This window comes from Palaemon carinicauda, chromosome 18, assembly GCF_036898095.1.
Source record: "Palaemon carinicauda isolate YSFRI2023 chromosome 18, ASM3689809v2, whole genome shotgun sequence".
Classification (NCBI taxonomy): Eukaryota; Metazoa; Arthropoda; class Malacostraca; order Decapoda; family Palaemonidae; genus Palaemon; species Palaemon carinicauda.
The window spans coordinates 12,966,846-12,991,130 of NC_090742.1; the positions used below are offsets into that span (position 1 = coordinate 12,966,846).

At 48.3% G+C, this 24,285-nt stretch overlaps 1 non-coding gene and 1 pseudogene across 1 annotated transcript; one reads left to right on the top strand and one right to left on the bottom strand.

The window, feature by feature from the left end:
• Positions 1 to 427: 427 nt before the first annotated feature.
• On the bottom strand, positions 428 to 2,170 carry LOC137657171 (piggyBac transposable element-derived protein 4-like; annotated as a pseudogene).
• Positions 2,171 to 20,517: 18,347 nt separating this feature from the next.
• On the top strand, positions 20,518 to 20,636 carry LOC137658055 (5S ribosomal RNA). Its single transcript, XR_011047243.1, has one exon. It is a non-coding gene; the product is annotated as a 5S ribosomal RNA (ribosomal RNA).
• The last annotated feature ends 3,649 nt before the right edge of the window (positions 20,637 to 24,285 follow it).

A 24,285-nucleotide genomic window follows, 5' to 3' on the forward strand; every position in this document is an offset into this window, starting at 1 on the left:
CCGAAATAGAGATAATAGCTATGTATATATAACTGCCAGGTAAGTATTCATAAAACTTTGTTTTATCATAAAAACTCCATAATTATAAATTTTAGCCTAATGTAAATACGTACGTAAAATACGGCCGCCATCACCAATTCTTGATATTTGGGTTTGATCAAAATTCCAGAAAAGTAGAACAACTATGAAGTATATGAAGTTATATATCAATAGAAAGCTATTGCTTTGAATTTTATGATACATTATTAGAAATTATCCTAAATCCAAATAATATGATGACATAAAAGGCTGAAACTGAAATAGATTTAGAAAAAATTTCAATTTTTTTTAAAAACTAACTTTGAATGACCATGAAATGATTTTATAGTTATTTTCTAGTGTTACAGGTATCAAAAAATAAGGTAAATAAAACCTTTTCAGTTGATGCCTAGTGATTCAATTTATTGTGGAAAACTGTGAAGCACTCAGGGCAAATTCCTCCATCACATTTTGGACAAAGATAACCTGCGCAGACCCTTTTAGGGTGACCTGCTATACAGTTTCTTTTCTTTCCCACTGGGAGCTTTACAATTTTATGACCATCTTCTGAAGATAATGCTACATGGGAGGGACTCCCTATTGGATCTGGTGAGAGTGAAGCTGCATGTATCTGTTCAAGAGAGCGTCTTTTCCTGATGATTTTTACCGGCTCATAGTTTTGAACAAGTGACTTGACCAAGGAGACCATGAACTTATATCTATTGAAGGGATGGCTTTTTGATGTATTAGCTGCATACAGTGTATAGCTGTTGAGGACAGAAGTACCAATCAGTGAAAAGCTTCCCTTATTAGTCCATTTCAGTGTCTTACGTTCAGATAGGTATGAGTGTAATTTGGTGTCTTTCATGTCTACACCACCCATGACATGATTGTAGTCATCAACAATATGTGGAACAATTTTGTCAGGTTTGCCTGTTCTGTTTACAGTTTTATAGCCTGCTTTTGAGGAAGTAGATAAAAGAACTGGTGTTTTCTTGCCATCCTTGTAAGCCACACATAAAGGACTTTTTCTACGCTCTGAAACCTCTTTGTTTTTCATTTTTTTCTTTACTGCATCCATAGGCAATCCTTTACGGTTAGTGCGAACTGTTCCAGTTGCTGCTGTGCCATTCTGCCTAAGATCTTGAAATAGCTTAGGTGAAGAAAAGTAACTATCAAGACCTAGGTGATGACCACGATGAAATAACACTGCTTTCTCAATAAGCCTCATAACAAGGTCATATGTGGCCCCATTATCACTTAATTGCATACCAGCTGTTCCCCTATATACTTCAAAAGCATAAGTATAGCCACTTTTTGCCTTGCATAAACACCAAACCTTTATCCCAAACATAGCATGATGGTCGTTTGGCATATACTGTCGCAAATGAGGGGTCTTACCTCTAAAGCCAATAATACTATCATCAATGGATATTTTTCGTTCGGGGTAATAATAACTTTTGAAAGTTCTTTTGAATTGATCGACAACTGGTTGTATTTTATACAATTTATATGCTGGGTGATCTGGTGGTGGAATTTTTTAATTGTCTGCAAAATGCAGAATCTTGAGTAAAACTTCAAACTTCTCTCTGCTGAAGTGGTTAGAGAACCACGGTGTTGCCTGGCTTGGATTTGTACAATCCCAGTAAGACCTCAGGGTTGGTTTCTTGATAAGCCCCATATTCAAAATAACTCCTAAGAAAGCAAATATTTCATTCACAAATGTTTGACCTTGTTTGATCCATAAGTTGACCATAGACCTTTTCTTTTGTTGAAGATACTCAATATGGGACTGGATCCACTGACTTGCATACAGATTAGTTTCATCAACAATAATTTTCTGAACAAAATTATCTGTTATAGAGAGCTTCAGGTATTCTGTTGGTTGTGCATCGTGTTTTGGGGGATGGATTGGTCGTCAATGGCCTGTGAATCTTACAGTAGGTGGTCCAACTTCGCTGTCTAATACCTTCATCGAGTCTCCCTCATCACTTCTATCAATATCGGGATTATCATCACTTTCATCAACTGAATCCTCATCATTCTCACTCCCATCAGTAGCAATATCTTCCTCACTAGAGTCACAGCCATCGTAATTGCTATCATCATCAGTCTCTGACTGGGTAAAACTCCTATCATTCTCATCATCCATGTATATATATATATATATATATATATATATATATTTATTTATTTAAGATAGGCAAAGGCTAGGAGAAGGAAAACTCCAAAATCAAACCAAACAAGACCCCAGCGGCGGAGCTTCCCAGCGCCGGCGGAAGAGGGCAATGCCTGTCGGGCAGGCAACAAGGCGGGCCTTGACATAACAAGAACCCGGCAGCCCGATGCAACCAACATCAGAGAAGCCGCCTGTCTCATATGTCTTGAGCCGCGGTGAAAACGGTGTGGGCCAAGTGTGTGTGCGTGGCCGTTGCAAAGCCACGACCAACCAAAACAACATACCCAGCTACTGGCATTCTGTCGTTTCCTCCACCCTTCTTCATCTCTTTCTCACCATCATCATCATCACCACCACCAAGTCCTGAGGCGACAGCACCATGGGTGAAGGGGGCAGGCCTGGATAGCTGGAAGCCCTTAGCCCACGACTGCACTCAGGCGGTGAGTCTAAGATTCAGTCGCTCTCTGGTGACGGTGCCGTGACACCAGAGTTCGGCAGCTGGACCCGTGACTGGGCTGGCCTATTGAGGACACCGCAGCCCACCCCACATGGGGAGGCCCCTAGAAAAGGTGGGGTAAACATCGGACACGGCAAACCCGTCTGGTCAGCTCACCGCGGCTGGCGGACATCCCACTAATGCGGTCGAAACAACAAGAAAAAATATTAACCTTAGGTGCGTGGAACATCCGCACCCTCCAAGACGTGACGAACACCAACCGCCCGGAACGAAGTACAGCCCTCGTCTGCAAGGAGCTAGCCTGCTTCAATGTTGATGTGGCGGCTCTTAGCGAGACCAGACTACCCGAAGAGGGCAACATCAGGGAAGCTGGAACAGGCTACATCATCTTCTGGAAAGGCAAGGCCCTAGAGGAGCCTCGCATCCACGGTGTCGGCTTTGCCATCCGCTCCCAGCTAGTGCAGCAGCACAACCTTGCTCCCAAGGCCATCAGTGAGCCCCTGATGACTGTCCGCATCCCCATCACGCGGGACACACACCTCACCCTGATCTCTGTCTACACCCTGACTATGACCTCAACCGATGATGACAAAGCTGCCTTCTACACCCAGCTCGACCGCACCATCCAGGCAGTGCCCGCCAATGACAAGCTCGTTGTGCTTGGCGACTTTAATGCCCGAGTAGGCAAGACCATGGCCTGTGGGAGGGAATCATCGGCCGCCATGGCATTGGAAATTGCAACGCCAATGGCCAACTCGTACTGGGTCTGTGTGCAGAACACCAACTTGTGGTAACCAACACCATCTTCCAGTTACCAAAGCGACAAAAGACCACATGGAGACACCCACGGTCTAAACACTGGCACACCCTGGACTACGTCCTGACCAGAGACCGAGGAGACGTCCGCATCACCCGATCCATGCCCGGAGCGGACGACTGCTGGACGGACCACAGACTCCTCATCTCCCGACTCTCCGTGACGACCCTACGACCACCCAGAAGGGCACCTGACAGCATACCACACCAACGCTTTGATTGTAGTAAGCTCCGCAACCCACAGGTGGCACAGAACTACAAGGAGGCCTGCGAACAACACCTCGCAGACCCCGTGGGTCAGGCCACTGTTGAGCACCACTGGACCACCCTCAGAAATGCCATGGCCCGTGCCGCGGAGGAAACACTAGGCTACACCACCAAGAAACGGCAGGATTGGTTTGATGAGAATGATGCTACCATCTCTGTTCTCATTGAAACCAAACGACAAGCACGCCTGACTTTGGAAAACCAACCAACAGCAGCTAACAAATGTGCTCACAAGGTGGCTGAAGCTGGTTGCCAAAGAGGGATCCGTGAAGCCCAGAACACCTGGTGGCAAAGAAAAGCTGCAGAAATACAGAGTTTCGCTAACCAACGTGACCTGCGCAGCTTCTATGCAGCAACAAAGGAAATATTCTGTCCCACACGGTCATCAGTGGGCAGCCTGAAGGACGCGGATGGGGCCACGACCATCACCGACAGCGAGGGCATCCTGGCCAGGTGGAGGTCTCACTTTGAGAACCTCCTCAATGACCAAGCAGACACCCCAGACGATCTCCTGCGAATGACCCCGCAGCATCCCGTCCGTCACTGGATGGCACTACCACCCTCCATCCAGGACTTCAACAAGGCCCTGCAGCGCATGAAGCCCGGCAAAGCCCCAGGGCCAGACAACATCCCGTTGGAGCTCCTCACTCACGGTGGCCCCGGTTTGAGGAACCGTTTGATGCTCCTTATACTGAAAATATGGGAGACCAAGACCCTCCCCAGTGACTTCCGCGATGCAGACATCGTTACCATCTTCAAGAAGGGAGACAGGGAGAACTGTAACAACTACCGGGGAATATCACTACTAAGCATCGCGAGTAAGATTTTCGCTCGGATTCTCCTTGACCGCCTCCTTATTCTCGCAGAAGACGTCCTGCCAGAGTCCCAGTGCGGCTTTCGACCTTCCCGCGGGACCATAGACATGATCTTCTGTGCGCGACAACTACAAGAGAAGAGCCTCGAACAACAACAGCCCATAATGTTCATCTTCTGGGATTTGAAAAAGGCCTTCGACAAAGTACCTTGACATGCCATGTGGGCTGTCCTCAAAAGATATGGCTGCCCACCCGATTTTGTCAAGCTGGTGCGTGCCCTCCATGACGGAATGGTTGGGAGAGTCTGCCACCAGAACTCTCTTTCAGACCCATTCCCCATCAACGGCGGCCTGAAGCAGGGCTGTGTTCTGGCCCCAATGTGTTTCTCGCTATACACCGCAGCAATGCTCAACGAGATTCCCCCAGACACACCCTCAGTCGACCTACGTTTCCACATGGATGGAGGTGCTTTCAACCTCGCTAGACTCCGCGCCAGAACCAAGACCACCTTGTGTGCAGTGCGAGAACTGCAGTATGCTGACGACAATGCTACCCCAGGTCAGACGGCAGAGGACCTGCAGTCGTTAGCTGATGCATACAACTCTGCCTACGAACGTTTTGGGATGCAAGTCAACACAGACAAAACCAAGACCCTCGTCCAACATCCACCAGGACTGATGCTCCCAAACTTCAATACCACAGTGAATGACCAACCGTTAGAACAGGTGGACCAGTTCTCCTACCTAGGGAGCATCCTAACATCAGCTCCCACAAGCAAAAAGGACGTGGAGAACAGGATCAGGGCAGCCCACTCCGCCTTTGGCTGACTCAACTGCCGCGAATTTAACAACCATGCACTGACAATGACCACCAAAATAATGGTGTTCAGGGCAGTAGTCCTCTCCACGCTCCTGTATGCATGTGAAACATGGACGCTATATAGAAACGATATTAAAAACCTAGAACGCTTCCAACAAATGAAACTGAGGCAGATCTTGAAAATCCCCTGGGAGAGCCACACCACCAACATTGAAGTCATAGAACGTGCCTCGCTGACCAGCGTGGTGGCCACCATCATCCACCACCGCCTCCGCTGGATAGGACACGTGCATAGGATGGATCCATCTAGGCTCCCAAAGAAAATATTCTACGGGGAACTGACCCAGGGCACCAGATCACGAGGAGCCCCGAAAATGCGCTATAAAGATCAACTAAAGCGCACCCTGGCTCTAACTGACATCGATCCTTCCTCATGGGAAGAAACAGCCAGGGACAGGAAAACCTGGAGGAGTACAGTACACCATGGCACCGTGGACTTCGAGGAGAGGAGGAGGCTAGGAGGAGAAGAAGGAGAGAGCGATTAGAACAGCCCCGCCCACCACCTACCCTCCCTTGTGAACACTGTCCGCGACTCTTCCACCACGGACTAGGACTTAGCAGCCACATCAGACATAAGCACCCACCCCATAGATAGGAGGCTGATGGCTATCGACAGAACCCAATACTCGGACACGAGTGGGCGCCGACGACGACGATATATATATATATATATATATATATATATATATATATATATATATATATATATATATATATTATATATATATTATATATATATATATATATTATATATATATATATATTATATATATATATACAGTATATATATGTATATATATATATTTTTAAATATTTAACTTAGCCGGTGAATATATAATAGCTGCTGCTCCAGCGGCTCGACAGAAAAACACACAAAAACTCGCGAGCGATCGCTATGAAGGTTGCGGGTGTGCCCACCAGCGCCAACTATCGGCCAGATACCGCATATGCATGTAAACAAGCCTCAATTCTTCTCTGTCGGCCTTAACGACAAGACGTATCATTACTCACTGTATAACCTGGAGTTTTTCAACAGACTTGGTGAAGTACTTCATTTTGGTTTGAGCTTTCGCAGTGCAGGTGTTTTATCCTCAACTTAAACTCTTGAACTCTTTTTTGGACAGATTTAATTGTTGATGACTTTGGATTGTTTTTTGGACTTTCTTTGACTATTTCAAAATGGCGGACCCATCTCAAATTCCTAGATTTTGTAAGTGTAATGCTAGGGATTGCAATAGGCGTCTTCCAAAGGCCTCTCTCGACCCACATACTGTGTGTTCTAATTGTCGGGGTAAAACCTGTCAATTAGGAGATCGGTGTGAGGAATGCGTGGGCCTTTCGGAATTCGATTGGCTCGAATATGACAAGTATTCTCGTAAGCTAGAGAGAGATAGGGTGAGGAGGAGTTCCTCTAGATCAGTAGATTTTTCCTCTCCCCATGCCCCTGAACCTAATCCTTCCCCTGTAGTAGTTGTGCCTGAACCCTCTACTAGCACTCAGGAACCATCAATGCGGGATATGTTACGTGCCATTCATGCTTTGGGTGAAAGAGTTGAGTCGTTAGCTACAGATCGTAATCAACTCATGGCTGACGTTAAAGAGCTAAAGTGTCAGAGTGCCACAGCGGGAAAGTGATTAGTGCGCAAAGTGTTTTCAGTGTTGCGACCGAGGGTTCGTCTGTTCGTGCCTGTCGTTCGCCTAGTCCGAGACCTCTTGCAATCTCCCAAGCCCAGGGGAGAAGTAATGTCGTACGACTTATGGGTTCGAGAGGCCTTGATCAGCGAACAGACGTTCCCTCTATGGTAACAGGCGTGTCTCATCAAGACCGCCCCTACCATAAGACGAGAGAGACCATTTTCTCCTCGTCATCCGAAGGCTTTTCGCATAAGAAACCGTGGAGCAAGGTTTCAAGGCCCTTGAAGCGAAAGTCGGTCCCTTCAGGACAGGTCCAGCGTCCTGGTTGTAGCCATTGGGACAGCTCTGACCCTTTGCAGTCATCGGAAGACTGCTCGCCGCCTAAGCAGAAACGTTACACAGGCTCCGAGAGTCTTGGTGTAGGCAAGGTTGTGCAGTCTCAGACGTTACCCTCGTCTTTTACTGCACCCATTCCCGTTGATCCTAAATGGGTTGTACTGCAAGACATGCAGATCAAGCTCGCCTCCCTTATGGAAGACTATTCTGCTGAAAAGGTTCACGATGATCCTCGCCGCTTAGCTAATCTAGATCCTGGCCTTCAGCTGCCAAAACGAGCCTTTGCTCGTCCTGTTGACGTTGGTGTTTCTAAGTCACGTCAGTCACGCTATGTAGAGCCTCACTCGATGCAGTCCCGTGTTGACTTTCAGCCGCATATGGACGTTCAGCCGCTTCCTAATGCTCTTGTTGACGTTCAGGACGTTCGCCAACCAGCGGAATTGACTTGTTTTGACGCTGAGCGTCAAACACCGCAGTCAAGAGTTGTTTTGACTGCTCAGTCTAGGCAGTCAAAGCAGTCTCGAGTTGACGTCGAGCGTCCTCCCGCTCCTGTTGTTGTTGACAGTCAGGCTGTTAAGCAGTTACATGACGTAGCGTCCTGGACTGCTACTGATGCACCAGTGCGTGTTGACTCTGCGTGTCAAGCATTGCCAACCCCTTTGCTTGTTACTCAGCAGTTGTCGGACGAAGATCCTTCAGATGAGGACGTTGCTGACCCTCATCATGATGATCATCCTTCGGATGTAGACGAACCTAGAACGGTTCCTCCTTCGATGGACTTTAAGAAAGTCATGTTAATTTTCAAGGAGCTTTTTCCCGATCACTTTGTTACCGTTGCTCCTCGTTCGCCACCGTCTGAGTTTGCTCTAGGCTTACCCGCTAACATGCCAGCCTTTACTAAGCTAGTGCTTTCTCGCTCTTCCAAAAGGGCTTTACGACTTTTAGGCGACTGGTTGGATACCAGGAGGAGTTTGGGGAAGACGGCCTTTGCCTTCCCTCCTTCAAAGCTCTCGTCTAGATCGAGCGTCTGGTATGCCACGGGAGAAGTTCTCGGCTTGGGAGTCCCTGCCTCTGCCCAGGGTGACTTCTCAAGCCTCGTAGACTCTCCCCGCCGCCTAGCCATGAGACGCTCGAAGATTAGTTGGTCCTCCTCGGACCTTGACCATCTGCTGAAAGGCGTATACAGGGCCTTTGAAGTTTTCAACTTCCTTGACTGGTCATTAGGAGCTTTAAGTAGGAAAATCTCGTCTGCTGACAGAGATGTTTCCTTACTTATCATGTCATGTATGGATAAAGCCATCCGCGATGGTTCCAATGAGCTCGCCTCCACTTTTACGTCGGGAGTCTTAAAGAAGCGAGATTCCCTTTGCTCTTTTCTTTCGGCAGGAGTTACTCCCTGTCAGAGATCAGAACTGCTCTTTGCTCCCTTATCAACGTCTTTGTTTCCGCAACAATTGGTTAAGGACATAGCTTCTTCGCTTGTGCAGAAGGACACCCATGACTTGATGGCGTCCTCTGCTCGCAAAGGGACTCCTTCTACATCCTTTGCTGTAAGACCCAGGATCGAGACTCCGGCTTCCAGATTTATCCCGCCCTTTCGTGGCAGAGCTCCCAGCAGGGGAAGTGCTCGTGCCGAGGGAAAGAGAGGTAAGAAGAGAGGAGCCAAGTCCTCACGTGGCAGAGTCTGACTGCCCACAGCCTCAGACAGCGGTAGGAGCCAGATTGAAGAACTTCTGGCAGGCCTGGGAGAAGAGGGGCGCAGACCAACAGTCTGTTCGGTTGCTCAGAGAGGGGTACAAAATTCCGTTTGTACGCAAACCTCCTCTAGTGACAACTCCCATAGACCTCTCTCTCAGGTACCGAGAGGAGTCAAAGAGACAAGCCCTAAACCAAGAAGTGTCTCTGTTGCTAGAGAAGGGAGCGGTGGTGAAAGTCTCGGACCTTCAATCACCGGGGTTTTACAACCGTCTCTTCCTAGTCCCAAAGAAGACAGGAGGTTGGAGACCGGTGCTAGACGTCAGTGCGCTCAACGTTTTTGTTACGAAAACAAAGTTCACTATGGAGACCACGAAGTCAGTCTTAGCAGCGGTCAGAAAGGGAGACTGGATGGTCTCTCTCGACCTACGAGATGCGTACTTCCACATTCCTATACACCCAGATTCCCAACCGTTTCTGAGGTTTGTTTTCAGGAATGTGGTATACCAGTTTCGGGCCCTGTGCTTTGGCCTCAGTCCTGCTCCTCTCGTGTTTACGAGGCTCATGAGGAATGTGGCAAAATTCCTCCATTTATCGGGAATCCGAGCCTCCCTGTACTTGGACGACTGGCTTCTCAGAGCTTCGTCCAGTCATCGCTGTCTGCAGGATCTTCATTGGACATTGGATCTTACCAAGGAATTGGGACTTTTGGTCAACATAGAAAAGTCCCAGCTGATTCCATCCCAAACTATTCTATATTTAGGGATGGAGATTCGCCGTCCAGTTTTTCGGGCTTTTCCGTCTGCCACCCGAATAGATCAAGCCCTGCTCAAAGTCCAGCTAATGCTGAAGAGAGAACGGTGCTCAGTCAGGAATTGGATGAGTCTCGTAGGAACTCTATCATCCCTGGAGCAGTTTGTCTCGCTAGGAAGACTGCACCTTCGGCCTCTCCAGTTCCATCTAGCCTTTCACTGGAACAAGGACAAGAAGTTAGAGACGGTCTCAATCCCGGTCTCCGAACCAGTAAAGGCATGCCTGAAATGGTGGAACAGCAATATCAGTCTGAGAGAGGGTCTATCCCTAGCAGTTCAGAACCCAAACCACGTGTTGTTCTCAGACGCGTCGGATTTGGGTTGGGGTGCGACCCTGGACGGTCGGGAATGCTCAGGTCTGTGGACCTCAAGTCAGAGGAGCATGCACATCAACGGCAAGGAGCTTTTGGCAGTCCACTTGGCCTTGATGAAATTCGAAAGTCTCCTTCGAAACAAAGTGGTAGAGGTCAACTCCGACAATACCACAGCTTTGGCGTACATCTCCAAGCAAGGAGGCACACACTCCCTCACGCTGTACGAGATCGCAAGGGACCTGCTCATTTGGTCAAGAAATCGAGGCATCTCCCTGTTAACGAGATTTATCCAGGGCGACTTGAACGTCTTGGCAGACTGTCTCAGTCGGAGGGGTCAGGTAATTCCCACGGAATGGACCCTCCACAAGGACGTGTGCAAGAGTCTTTGGTCGACTTGGGGTGAACCCACCATAGACCTCTGCCACCTCGATGACCAAGAGGCTTCCAATCTATTGCTCTCCAGTCCCAGACCCAGAAGCAATACACATAGACGCATTTCTCCTAGATTGGTCTCATCTGGACTTATATGCATTCCCACCATTCAAGATTGTCAACAAGGTATTGCAGAAGTTCGCCTCTCACGAAGGGACAAGGTTGACGTTGGTTGCTCCCCTCTGGCCCGCGAGAGAGTGGTTCACCGAGGTACTTCGATGGCTGGTAGACTTTCCAAGAAGTCTTCCTCTAAGGGTAGATCTATTACGTCAGCCCCACGTAAAGAATGTCCATCAAAGCCCCCCCGCTCTTCGTCTGACTGCCTTCAGACTATCAAGAGACTCTCAAGAGCTCGAGGCTTTTCGAAGGAGGCAGCCAGTGCGATTGCAAGAGCGAGGAGAGCTTCTACCATTAGAGTATACCAGTCGAAGTGGGAAGTCTTTCGAGACTGGTGCAAGTCAGCATCTGTGTCCTCGTCCAGTACCTCTGTAGCCCAAATCGCAGATTTTCTTTTACATCTGAGAAATGTTCGCTCCCTCTCAGCTCCCACAATTAAGGGCTACAGGAGCATGTTGGCTTCGGTCTTTCGTCATAGAGGCTTAGATCTTTCCAACAATAAAGATCTCCAAGATCTCCTTAAGTCTTTCGAGACCTCTAAGGAACGTCGTTTGGCAACTCCTGGATGGAACTTAGACGTGGTCCTAAGGTTCCTCATGTCAGACAGGTTTGAGCCATTATATTCAGCCTCCCTGAAGGATCTCACCCTCAAGACGCTTTTCCTAGTGTGCTTGGCTTCGGCTAAAAGGGTCAGTGAACTTCATGCCTTCAGTAAGAACATCGGCTTTTCTACAGAAAAAGCCACTTGTTCTCTTCAACTTGGTTTCCTGGCCAAAAATGAACTGCCTTCTCGTCCTTGGCCTAAATCTTTTGATATTCCTTGCTTATCAGAGATCGTAGGCAACGAACTGGAAAGAGTGTTATGTCCTGTTAGAGCTCTTAAGTTCTACTTAGCCCGTACTAAGTCCTTACGAGGTAGATCTGAGGCATTATGGTGCTCAGTTAAGAAACCATCATTGCCTATGTCAAAGAATGCTTTGTCATATTTTATCAGATTTTTAATACGAGAAGCTCATTCTCACTTGAATGAGAAAGACCGATGTTTGCTTAAGGTTAAGACGCACGAAGTAAGAGCTATAGCAACCTCCGTGGCCTTCAAGCAAAATAGATCTCTGCAAAGTATTATGGACGCGACTTTTTGGAGAAGCAAGTCAGTGTTCGCGTCATTTTACTTAAAAGATGTCCAGACTCTTTACGAGGACTGCTACACACTGGGTCCATTCGTTGCAGCGAGTGCAGTAGTGGGTGAGGGTTCTACCACTACATAACCCTAATTCCAATATCCTTTTTTAATCTGTCTCTTGAAATGTTTTTAATATTGTTTTTTGGGTTGTACGGAAGGCTAAGAAGCCTTTCGCATCCTGGTTGATTTGGCGGGTGGTCAAAGTCATTTCTTGAGAGCGCCCAGATTAGGGGTTTGATGAGGTCCTGTTGTATGGGTTGCAGCCCTTGATACTTCAGCTCCTGGGAGTCTTTCAGCATCCTAAGAGGATCGCTGGGCTTCGTGAGGAAGACAGACTTACAAGGCAGAGTAATCGTCTAAGTCAACTTCCTTACCAGGTACCTATATATTTGGGTTTTGTTATATTATAACTGTCAAAAACTCTAAGCATATATGCTGTAAACTTAATTAACTCTGGTCTCTACCCACCACCTTGGGTGTGAATCAGCTATTATATATTCACCGGCTAAGTTAAATATTTAAAAATGATATTTTAATTATAAAATAAATTTTTTAATATACTTACCCGGTGAATATATAAATTAAAGGCCCTCCCTTCCTCCCCAATAGAGACGCAGCGGGACGAGAAGAATTGAGGCTTGTTTACATGCATATGCGGTATCTGGCCGATAGTTGGCGCTGGTGGGCACACCCGCAACCTTCATAGCGATCGCTCGCGAGTTTTTGTGTGTTTTTCTGTCGAACCGCTGGAGCAGCAGCTATTATATATTCACCGGTTAAGTATATTAAAAAATTTATTTTATAATTAAAATATCGTATATATATATATATATATATATATATATATATATATATATATATATATATATATATATTATATATATATATATATATATATATATATATATATATATATATATATATATATGTGTGTGTGTGTGTGTATATATATGTGTGTGTGTGTGTGTGTATATATATGTGTGTGTGTGTGTGTGTATATATGTGTGTGTGCGTGTGTGTGTGTGTATATATGTGTGTGTGTGTGTGCGTGTGTGTGTGTGTATATATGTGTGTGTGTGTGTGCGTGTGTGTGTGTGTATATATGTGTGTGTGTGCGTGTGTGTGTACACACACATATATAAAATTGAAAATGGCAACACCAAAGACCAGCAGAGGAAACTGTAATTTACATTCAATATACATCTATAAAAACATTCATAAAGACATACACAAGTACAAGACACAAACAAAAACATAATTACAACAAAGTGTTACTCACATATATTAGTGTGTCTAATCATTAATCCGTTTGTTCAATTATTACATTGAAAAAGAAGGTCCGCATAAGTGGTGTGTTACCCATGCATGAAAAGTGTTACCAAATTTTCAAGTGAAACTATTCGGCTTATCCTGTAATATATTTTATTCCCTGAAAGAGTGTGGGGTTATAGATAATATTCTGTAAAATAATAGATAATTAAACCACTATCATTCAATTAAATAGTACAGAATTAAATATGCTTCTAAAACTAAATAAAAAGTTATGCAGCAAGTAATGTTTACATTGGAGACCTGTACTCACGTGCGTGTATTTACATCCAGCTGTCAAAACGAGTCTATGACGGTCAAAAAAAAAAAAAGAGGAAAACATTTTGGTGTGGTTTTGCTTTTGTAGTAGTTATCTTGCAATATACAATATGTGTAAACTGCTACTGAATCATAAGAAATGCTCACAATACAAAATTCACATAAACACAAACAGCACAGCAACACAAATAACAAACGTTTTGGCAAAGATGTTGTCTTTGTAAACAAACTCTTTTGAATGAAATCCAGTTGTTTACTGCTTTGCCAAACATTTTTCCTTCACTACAAAACACACACAACATTCAAGAATCAGAGGAAGCCAGTATATCAATAAATATTGGCATATAAATCCGAAATATTACGTAAAATATGTAGCCAATGAGTTGGTGTCACACAACAGCAAACATGCCGCTGAAAGCAACCACATTCAAGACCTAAACACAAGCTGATAATGTCATTGGTTGCTACATTATGACGTGGAATCAGATAGCCAATGGTAAGGAAGCATTGTAGTGACGTATCCAGGCCACCAAAATTGTCTAGTGGGGACGTGAGAGCGGAGAATTTGAACAGAGGATTAGCGAGCCACGATCCCTCACCGGGTCTACCGGTAAAGCCATGATCGTGGCCTCACAGAGTATAAGGGTTAAAGGGCAGCCCATTCTCCGTAAGGTACAGCTTCACCTGTGAGATAAAGCAGTTCACGAACCAGTCGAGTGTGAGGGCTTTGGTCATCCATGCCTTTACATTACTCATTCAATAGACGGGCAGCAAGGCTTTGTTTTTGTTTTTCAAAGCCCGAGGATTCAATGACTTGTAAATTAAGCCGGGCTTGAGCATGAAGCCCGCGGCATTCCCGCACATGAGGAGAGTGACATGATCTTTGCGGGCCTTGAACCCTGGCTTCTTTACTTCGTCCTTGTAAAGGAACGTCCGGGATGGCATCCTCTTCCAGAAGAGGCCAGTCTCATCCATATTGAACACCTGCTCTGGGAGATAGCCACCTTCTTTGATTAATTTCGGGAACTTGTCCTCGAAGTAATGAAGAGCTGCCTCTTGGTCTGCCGAGGCGGCCTCCCCTTACAAATGAACGCTGCAAAGGCCTAACCTCCTCTTGAATTTCTCGAACCAGCCCTTGTTGACAACAAAACCATGTTTTTCTCGTGGGGCAGGATCATCACCTTCGTCGTCTTCATTCGATTTTCCTTCAGGAACTAAGGCTATCATACAGGGTTTTGGCTTTGGTTCGAATCATGTTGGTATCGAGACTAACTTACTTTTCCCTACAGTCCGATATCCACATTGATAACGCATTTTCCATTTGCACAATCGTCTTATTACGAGGGGTCATAACGCGCTTAGTGTCGTTAGAGATTGTTATTGAGGCAGTTTTACGTATTTTCATTTCATCTTTTTTTATGTAGCCAACCGTCGATTCGTTCATTCCGTAAATGCCGGCAACAGACGCATAGCTGCTGCCTGCCTTAAGCGTGTCCAATAATTTCACTTTCTCATTCACCGTCATCATTTTGCTCTTCTTCTTGGGTTCACTAGAGGATGTAGAGGGTAGAGGACATTTAGGAGCCGTTTTTAAAGGCGTCACAAGCACTATTTTACACTAAAAAAGCACAAGAAAACAGCTAAAAGTTCCTCACGGCAAGACTAAGCAACACAAGCGAAGCGAGAGAGAACAATGAATACAGTCTCCCTTCGCGGAGCGCACGTCAGGGAGAGATGCTGGGTAAAGCTGCTCAGCCAATCAGCTTGCGAGATTCTGGAGCCAAGATGGCCAGCGAATCAGAGAGGAGGATTTTGAGTTGCGCGCCATCTCCGTGTTGCTACCTGATGTTCTACTGTACTCTCCCTGCCTTCTGCTAGCGCCCACGTAACTTTCGCACCATTTTTTCTGATTTTTAATGAATATTTTTGAAAATCTGTGATGCACTGAAACTGCGAAATGGCGAGGGATTACTGTAGTACTGTAAGGACCCTTATGAATTTTCAGAATACATACATACTCGAAGAGTTGATGCCCTTCAATTATTTTCAAAGCTAGAAAACTGGTGGTGCCCTTCAACTATTTTCAAAGCTAGAAAACTGAAAGGTGCCATCAATTCTATTTTACTTGTATTTTCTTCTTCGTTTGTTTTAGGCTACCTGTAAAAATCACTTTGTTCCGTAACCGAAATACAAACCACGCTATTTACATTGGGTATTACTTTCGGCGTAACTGAAATGACGAGCCATTAGATTTTAACGAGGGTTTCCTACCCCGCGCTAGTTAGCAGGGGTAGGGGGAGGGGTAGCTTGCTACCCCTCCCTCCCTCACACAACGGTGAAATGTCTCACTTCACTTTTGGCTCGGACAATGGACAGACGTGCCTGTCTTTGTCCTCGCTTGGCAGCCATTATTTGTTTTGTCTACTTAATCACTTACTTTTCTTTTACTCAATATATATGTAAACATTTTTTCGTGTTTATGTATATATTTGAGTATAGAAATCAGTAAGTTTCCTTTTCAGAGTTCATGCTTGTGTGTGTAGTGTACGATATCTCCGTGGAGCCCTCGGCAGTTAGGCCACCACGGTGTAATTTCATGGGTCGCGATCTAGTTTGACTTCGGTCTTTCTCTCTCTCTCTGTTGAGGTCGTTCACCCTTTACTACGTTACCTTTACTACGTCTGAGTAGCTTCCTTCCCGTGTGGGTGGGGTTGCTACGCCGTACGTTTTGTCTCAATTAGTTTATGAATCTAATTGTATTTGTTGATTTTGCAGTTTTGTAGAACGATTGCTTTCGGGGTTTTCGTTCTTTATTTAGTGTTCATTCATTTTTAAATTACATAATTATAATTGTTATAATTCTGCGTTTGTTACAGCTCTCCTTCCGTGAGTGTAAGTGGTTATGAGGGCATGTGCCTGTTGTGTAATTCTTGTGTTCTTTTCCCTCGGGATTCCTCTTCGGAGTCTTCCTGGGGGAATGAAGGTTAACTAATGATTTTGTTTTTATTTTTCACAGGTAACGATCTAGTTCGTTTCTGTAATGGGGCAACGGAGTGAGCTGTCTTGTTGAGGCCTGGGGGTTCTGCTGTTGCTGCCTCCACTATAGATCTTCGTCAGGGGCGTGTCTCCTTCTCCTGGAAGTACTCCCGTGACGATTGACAGCTCTCCAGTTCATTTTAGAACTCTCAGGAGGCTCGCCTCCTTGGGTGGGTAACTTTCCTTCCGAGGGAAGTTTTCCTATCCAGGCTTGAGTTTTTTTCCCTTTGGGGGGATCTCCTCTTGCCTTTATTTCGTGTGACTATGCTCTTGGTGCTGAGCTGTCGCACCTGCAGTTACGCTCAAGGGGCTGGGCAACTGCAGGAGCCCTTCTTCGGAGGATTGCTCTTTTTAGGTCACTGGCTGACCCGTCTCTTCTACAAAGTGTTAAACTTTCGTTCGCGAGGGAGTACACTCATAGAGACTCCTTTTCGGAAGACACTTCTGCTGTTGTTGCTGTTGGCCGCCTTCGCCGTAAGGCTCACCGTCCGCTACGTCGTAAGGGCCTCCCGTCTCCCTGTATGGGTGCTAAGAGGCGCCTTTTTGAATCTTCTCCGTATGTAGCCTGCAGCTCCTACCTCATTAGATCTCTCCGGGGATCGATCTCCAACGCCTTCCTGACCTTCCGCCCCTGGTGCAGCTGGACAGCAGTCTGACCTCGTCATCCGACGGGCAACGGTCCCTTCGGGGCGAATGGTTGCCTCCCACGGGGGTGCTTCCCTTGTGTGTCAGGGTTCCCCTGTGCGCCCTTCTGCAGTGTTAGCGCACAGGCGCTCTCCTGCTCGTCAGCGTTTTCCTGATCGCTAGCGCTCTCCTGTTCGCCAGCGCTCTCCTGATGATCATCGCCCCACTGCTCGTCAGCGCTCTCCTGAGGACTTCGAACATCCTGCTGTTCCTGTTGTGCGCCCTGCGCGCCATCGGTCTCCTGAGCGCTCTAGATCTCCTGCCCGTCAGAGCGCACCTGCGCTTCCAGTTCCTGATACGTGCCCTGTGCGCCCACGTTCGCCCGCGTGACCTAGAACTTCGGTTCAGGTCTTGGATAAGGACTCTTCTTCTACGCACAGGATTCCACGCGTCGCCCTTCTGCTCGCCAGCGATCACCAGCTCGCCAGCGACCACAGACGCGTCAACGTTCACCTGCTCGTCAGCGATCTCCTGCATGTCAACGATCGCCATCGATCTTCCACGCGTGTCAGGTTCCCTGGACACTATCAGTAGCGATCTAGCGCTCGCCTGCTGTGGACCACGATCTCCGGTAGCTGAGTCTTGCCGTGGATCTTCCTCCTGCTCGCCAGCGCTCACCTTTACTTCTGTCCTTCTGTGCGCCAGCTTCCTTCAATCGCCAGCGCACATCTGCGCGCCCTTTTCTGCCACGCACCAATGGGCGCCAACAGTTTTTCCTGACCGTCCAGGATCGCCTTATTGACAGCTCGCATCAGCGCTCACCTTCCTGATACACCTGCGCGGCTTCGGATTAGCGCGATGCGCGCTAATCATCCCTAGTCTCTTACGCGTCAGCGATCTCCTACGCGCCCGTGCGATTCTTCGCCTGCGCGCTAGCGTTTTGTTAACGCACCACCGCTCGCCAACGCTCCGTCGCTTGCCAATGCGCCATCGCTTGCCGACGCGCCATCGCTCTCCAACGCGCCTTCACTCGCCTACGGGCCTTCGCTCGCCAAGACGTGCCATCGCCCGCCTACGCGCCATCGCCCGCCTACGCGCCATCGCCCGCCTACGCGCCATCGCCCGCCTACGCGCCATCGCCCGCCTACGCGCCATCGCCCGCCTACGCGCCATCGCCCGCCTACGCGCCATCGGTCTCCCGACCGCCTGCGCACGTCCACGTGCCCGCGCGACCGCACGCCCACGTGCCCGCGCACGTGCGCTCTAATGTTCGCCTGCGCGCGAACCGACGGTGTTCCATCGCGCGAACCGACGGTGTTCCATCGCGCGAACCGACGGTGTTCCATCGCGCGAACCGACGGTGTTCCATCGCGCGAACCGACGGTGTTCCATCGCGCGAACCGACGGTGTTCCATCGCGCGAACCGACGGTGTTCCATCGCGCGAACCGACGGTGTTCCATCGCGCGAACCGACGGTGTTCCATCGCGCGAGCTCCGGCTCGATTCCTGCAGTAGCCAGTGCTTGCCTACGGGTCATCGCTCGCCTGTGAACTATCGGATTCCGACCGCCAGCTCTCGCCCTTCCAACCACGCTCGCCCTCCTTCTGCGCTCCCTCGCGCACATTCGTCCGCGCTCCTGCGTGCCCGCGCACGGGCGCTTCCACGTTCGGGCGCTTCCACGTTCGGCCACGCGCGAACCATTGATTTACCATCGCGCGAGCTCCAGGGCGATTGCGACCGCGATTCCCGTCGGGGTTTCGCAACACGGCCAGCCTGGCGAGTCTTCTAGAGCGCGTATTTCCAGAACACGGTCTTCACCCCGTAAACGCAGAGCATGGCACGTGCAAGAGCAGGAAGAATCTTCAGGGAGGTCTGAGCAACATTCTTCTTTCCAGAACCTGGGTTAGCCCTTCCTCCTCGTCATTCCCTGGAAGGGTCGTGCCAGGGAGATTTCCTTTCGAGATTTCTCCGTCGGGCAAGGGGTGACTGGTTTAGCCCTTCCTCTTCTCCATCCCGTGGAAGGGGCTTACCAGGTCCTTTCCCTCCTCGGTTGCGACCCGAGGTTTTGTACAAGGAAGCTCCAGGAAGATCATAGGTACTTTCCTCCTCTCAGGCTCAAGCACCTTTGCGTTCCGTCACCAAGTTTCTAACTTGCGGGCAAACTTGATGTTGGAGCATCTAGACGCAGTGACCGAGGGCTTCCCCTCGGGTGTCTCATCCGTGGATGTCAACAAGCTCAGACACACTTTCATCCTTGGGAAGAGCTTGTTTGAGCCCAAAGACAGAGACATGGACAGCTGTTGTGCGGAGGAAGTCGTCTTCCGTTTTCACTCCTCCAAGGTGCTTTCTTCCAGACCCTGCAGGCCTCCAACGCCTCTTCTTTCAGCCTTGTCGGCCTAAGTTATCGGACCGGCTACGGCAGTTAAGACAAGGTGTACAATAGCAGTCCCCTCCTGTCAGGGACAGGTAGCACGGGAGGCTCTCCCGGGGAGGCATAATCCTAGAGGGAGCGGCAGAGTTCACAAACTCTAGGATTGGCAACCCCCCCTTGCAGGTCTCACGCTAGGTGGATGCCTAAGGTTACTCGTCCGGATAACAGCTTCCCAATGCCGATTCCTGCACGATCTCCATGATCAGCCAAGGATATCGCGCCTCGCTCTTGCCATCTCTCCGTCTCTGTCAACGAATCCAGTGTCACTGAGCCTCTATGCCATGGGGTCGGCAAGAAGTTTGCCCGTTTGGGCAGAAGGACCCATGCCTTAGGAGAAGGTCCTCCATAGGGTCGACGGCGGCTTCACCCCCCGGCTTCTTCAGTCGATCCTTTCTCGTAGGAAAGCATCTGAGACGGGAGTTCCGTCGTCGACCTCTCAGCTCTGATCAAGTTTGTCGAACAAACTTTGTCCAGCGTGGAACAGCAGAGTCGATCAGACTGATAACGAGGCTGCAGGACTCCTTATGCGCGGGATCGGGAGGACGGGTACTTCCAGTTTCCATTCCATCCATCTTCCAGGAAGCTCTTGGAATTCAGCCTAGACTACAGATGTTCCTGCTTAAGATGCGGTCTGGCGATCCCGCCGCGGCATCGCAGGTTTTTCCCCCAGAAACTCTCCCTGCTTTCCTCATGGCCGCTCAGGAGCAGGCTTCCGCCTCCTTCGCTTCTTGGAGGTCTGGTCAACTCCGGTAGGCTCGGGTTCGACCTTCTTCAACGCCGGGACAAGCTCCCGGGTCTTTACCAAAAGTGAGGGATCATGGTAATTTGCTAGGAGCCTTCTCTACTTCTGCCTCAACATCTGGAGTATCTAGCCATGATATTGAGTCAACGGCCATACCACGTTGAAAACACTGCTTCTCATCCGATCAGCGAAGTTAAGCAACTTTGGGTCTGGTCAGTACTTGGATGGGTGACCGCCTGGGAACACCAGATGCTGTTGCCTCCTTCTCCGAGCCTTCACTTCAGTTGACTGTGGCAAGGCTGAGGAGAGTCGCAGTACCTGTTCTCAGTCAAGGAGAGCTCTCAGCCTTATCTTGGAACGTTCCCTGGGTCTCTTTTTCCTCATTGACCCGTCTAGTTCCGAATGGTCGCCTCAGGATAAGTTCCCTGTGAGGCGGCCCAAGTTCCGGTGGTATCCAAGCAACGATTAACCGGACTTTCTGGTCCCTATGGGACCAGCGGAACGTTTAGACCGGCAATGGGTTGACCTATGGAACCTCTTGCATGGGAGTGGTTATTCTCGTCCTTTCCCCACATTTGATGCTGTTCTCGGACTCGTCAAAGAAAAGGGGGGGGGTCATGTTCCGGTTCAGGCCTATGGTCAGGACCTGAAGGGTACCTCCCCATCATTCAGGCAGGCTTAGGGGCCGTAGTCTGGCCCCTCTACAGATCCTACAGATCCTACCGAGTCGCTCCGTGCGCGACAACTTCATGGTACTGGCGTATTCCAACCAGCAGGGAGGCGCATTTTCATACGTTCGCATCTTGCAGTAGAGATACTGAGATGATCCGAGGTCCTCTCAATACCACTATCGGCTCGCTTATTCCGGGCAGAGGAATGCTCTCTCCGACTATCTGAGCGGAGCCTCACAGATAGAGAGTACCTGGGGGTCTTTGGCCTATAGTAACCAGCAAGTCCTGGCCTGGGGGACCTGATCACGACAGCCTGGAACTTCAAGCTTCTGCTGTTCTTCCCCCCAGTCTCAGACCCCAAGACTCTGGCAAGATGTTTTCCGGTGACGGTGGGACAACATCGACGCCTGCGTCTTCCCACCATTGTTGTTTGTTGAGAATGGGTCTCAACAAGACCAGGTTGTCTGTCAACCTTTCGATGGCCCTGAGAGCTCCGCTGTGACTATACGCAGAACGGTTTCCGGACCCTCTGCTTCCCCTGACGGAACTCCCGGGAGAGCTTCTTCCACGACACAGGCTACTCAAACAACCACACTACAACATCTTTCACGAGCCGTTGCATCGCTTCGGCTTCACTCCTGGAGACACTACGCCGCCTCCTCAAGAAGAGAAAACCCGCTACAGTCGCGGAGCGGAGGTCGTGTCACCTGCGATAGTCATCCGCAGGGGTCTATCAGACGAAGTGTAGAGTCTTCTGTGGTTGGTGTCGTGGGAGAGATACCTCTTCCCTTGAGGCCTCTTCTCCAGCAATAACGGAGTTATTGCTTTTCGGCGGGAGGAAACTTTTCCGCTCTCGGCAGTGAAGCCTATTGCTCAGCCTTTCCCTGGCCTTCAGGCTGAAAGGAATAGACTTTTTCCTTCCCGCTGGACCTTTCTTCGCTCATGCGAAGCTGCGAACGTCCCTGCCCCCAGTCGGAGTGAGACCTCCTCCATGGAGCATGGTTCGAACTCTTTAGTCCCTTAAGAGATCTTCTCAAGAACCATTACGTCAGGCCTCTGATCGTATTCCGTCTTGGGGGACGGTGCTCCTGCTCACTCTGGCCTCGGCCAGTGTGTAAGCAATCTTCATGGTCTCATACGACTCCGCCCTTTCAAGAGAATGGGGAAGGCAACATTCAGGTTCGCTCCTGAGTTGTTTTCTAGACTCAGAGAGTCCCGAACCTTCGGTTCGACTCCTTCAAGATTCAGAGTCTCCGTTCTGTATCAGATGACTCAGACCTTCTCCTTCTTGCCAGTAAAGGAATCGAGGGGTTATCTTTGAGAACAGCTGCAGTTTGTCCTCACGTGCAAGCCGGTTTGGGAGCACAGGGAGGCCACAAGGGAGAGTCGCCAGTATACCTCTTCAGCTCGGACTGAAGGGCATTCATCTCGACCTGAATCCAGACCCTTCCCCGTCACGTCGCTCTACAGCACGATGTCGGATACATCGCAACGTCCCTCGCCTTTGAGTAGAACTACTCTGTGACGCAGGTGCTACAAGCTGGAGTCTGGAAGCGTCTAATGACCTTCGCAGCCCGCTTCCTGCAGGGCATGACCCACAGGAGTATCGATACGTTTTATCGCTCTGTGGTGGCTACACAACAGCTGGTCTAACCTCAGGCTCCTTTTTGGACAGGTAGCAGAAGGTTGACGGCATTGTTATCAGGTTTTAGTCTGCATGAACGAAAGAAGTATGTCTGGCCCTTACTTCTTTCTTCATCGTCCCCTCTACTGGGGAAGCAGCATCCTGGTCTCTGCATAGCTGACCTCAAACCTCTGCAGGTAAACCATGCTTCCTTGTGTTCCGAGTATTGAGTCAATACTGTCGCGTCCCCCATACCCTGACGAGGTGGTATTGGGAACGTCCTAACCCAGAGTTCCTTCTGGAACTCCAGGTCAACTGCCTAGGACGGGTCACACTTTCTTCCTTCACACACAAGCTTATGTAGGCCACACGTTTTCTTGCGGAGCAAGGAACTTGTGAGGTGCAGGGACTCCTTTTGTCGAGTGCGACTCACTCGGATTCTGAGTCCCCGGGTAAGCCAAAGCCAGTATGGCTGGGGACTTTCCACCCTTTCTAAGGGGTTAGTCACCCAATGTAAATAGCGTGGTTTGTATTTCGGTTACGGAACAAATGACAAATTCGGAGATAATTTGTATTTTTCCTAACCATACAAACCTTAGCTATTTACACATATTTTCCCGCCAGCCCTGTCCCCCAAGTCAAGTCATACCTCTAAGTGAAGTGAGACATTTCACCGGTGTGTGAGGGAGGGAGGGGTAGCAAGCTACCCCTCCCCCTACCCCTGCTAACTAGCGCGGGGTAGGAAACCCTCGTTAAAATCTAATGGCTCGTCATTTCAGCTACGTCGAAAGTAATACCCAATGTAAATAGCTAAGGTTTGTATGGTTAGGAAAAATATAAATTATCTCCGAATTTGTCATCTTAAAACATTTTCGTAAAGAAATTTCATCAAAGACCAATGTAGTCTTATAATTGTCATGATTTTGGTTATGTCAATGTCAAATGTACCCATAGAAAAAGAAGTTTTAACTGCCACCGAATACAAGGTTGACAAATTTGACAAATTTTTTCTACATTGTAAGGGAGCTCGTTCTCTGAACTCGAAACATTATCCTAAATACAAGCTCGAACAGTTATCATTGAAATTGCCTAAGATGAACATATTACTTTTGGTTCAGCCAGGAAAAAAACTTTTAGGTAATAGTTCATCATATGCCAATGTGGTATACAATCTACCTAATTCAACAAATACCGGGTAACTCTAGAATTGCTTATTCTTCAGATGGCGCTAAGTTTCAGAATCCTGAAAACTAATCATTATCACCATCAAGTCCTTCAAAATCTAAAAATTTGAGAATTCTATTCCTATAGCCTTGCCTAGTGAAAAGACCAAGCCTGCCAATTTAAAATAGTGTTCTTCCACTGTTGTCAATATTACTGTACTTAACAATTATATAAAGGCCCCTACACACGATCAATTTTTTCGTCAATTAATTGATATCAATTTATTAACGACAGTGAAATTGAGGAAATCACTGTGCCTACCCAGTGTCAATGATTTTATTTCAATTTTCAGTTTGATTCATAACTTCGAGATGAAAGCATCTGTGGGTCTAGGAATAGTGCTTGCTCTGGACACTTCAAAGCAAAAGAGGAGGAGTAAGTGGGCGAAGAA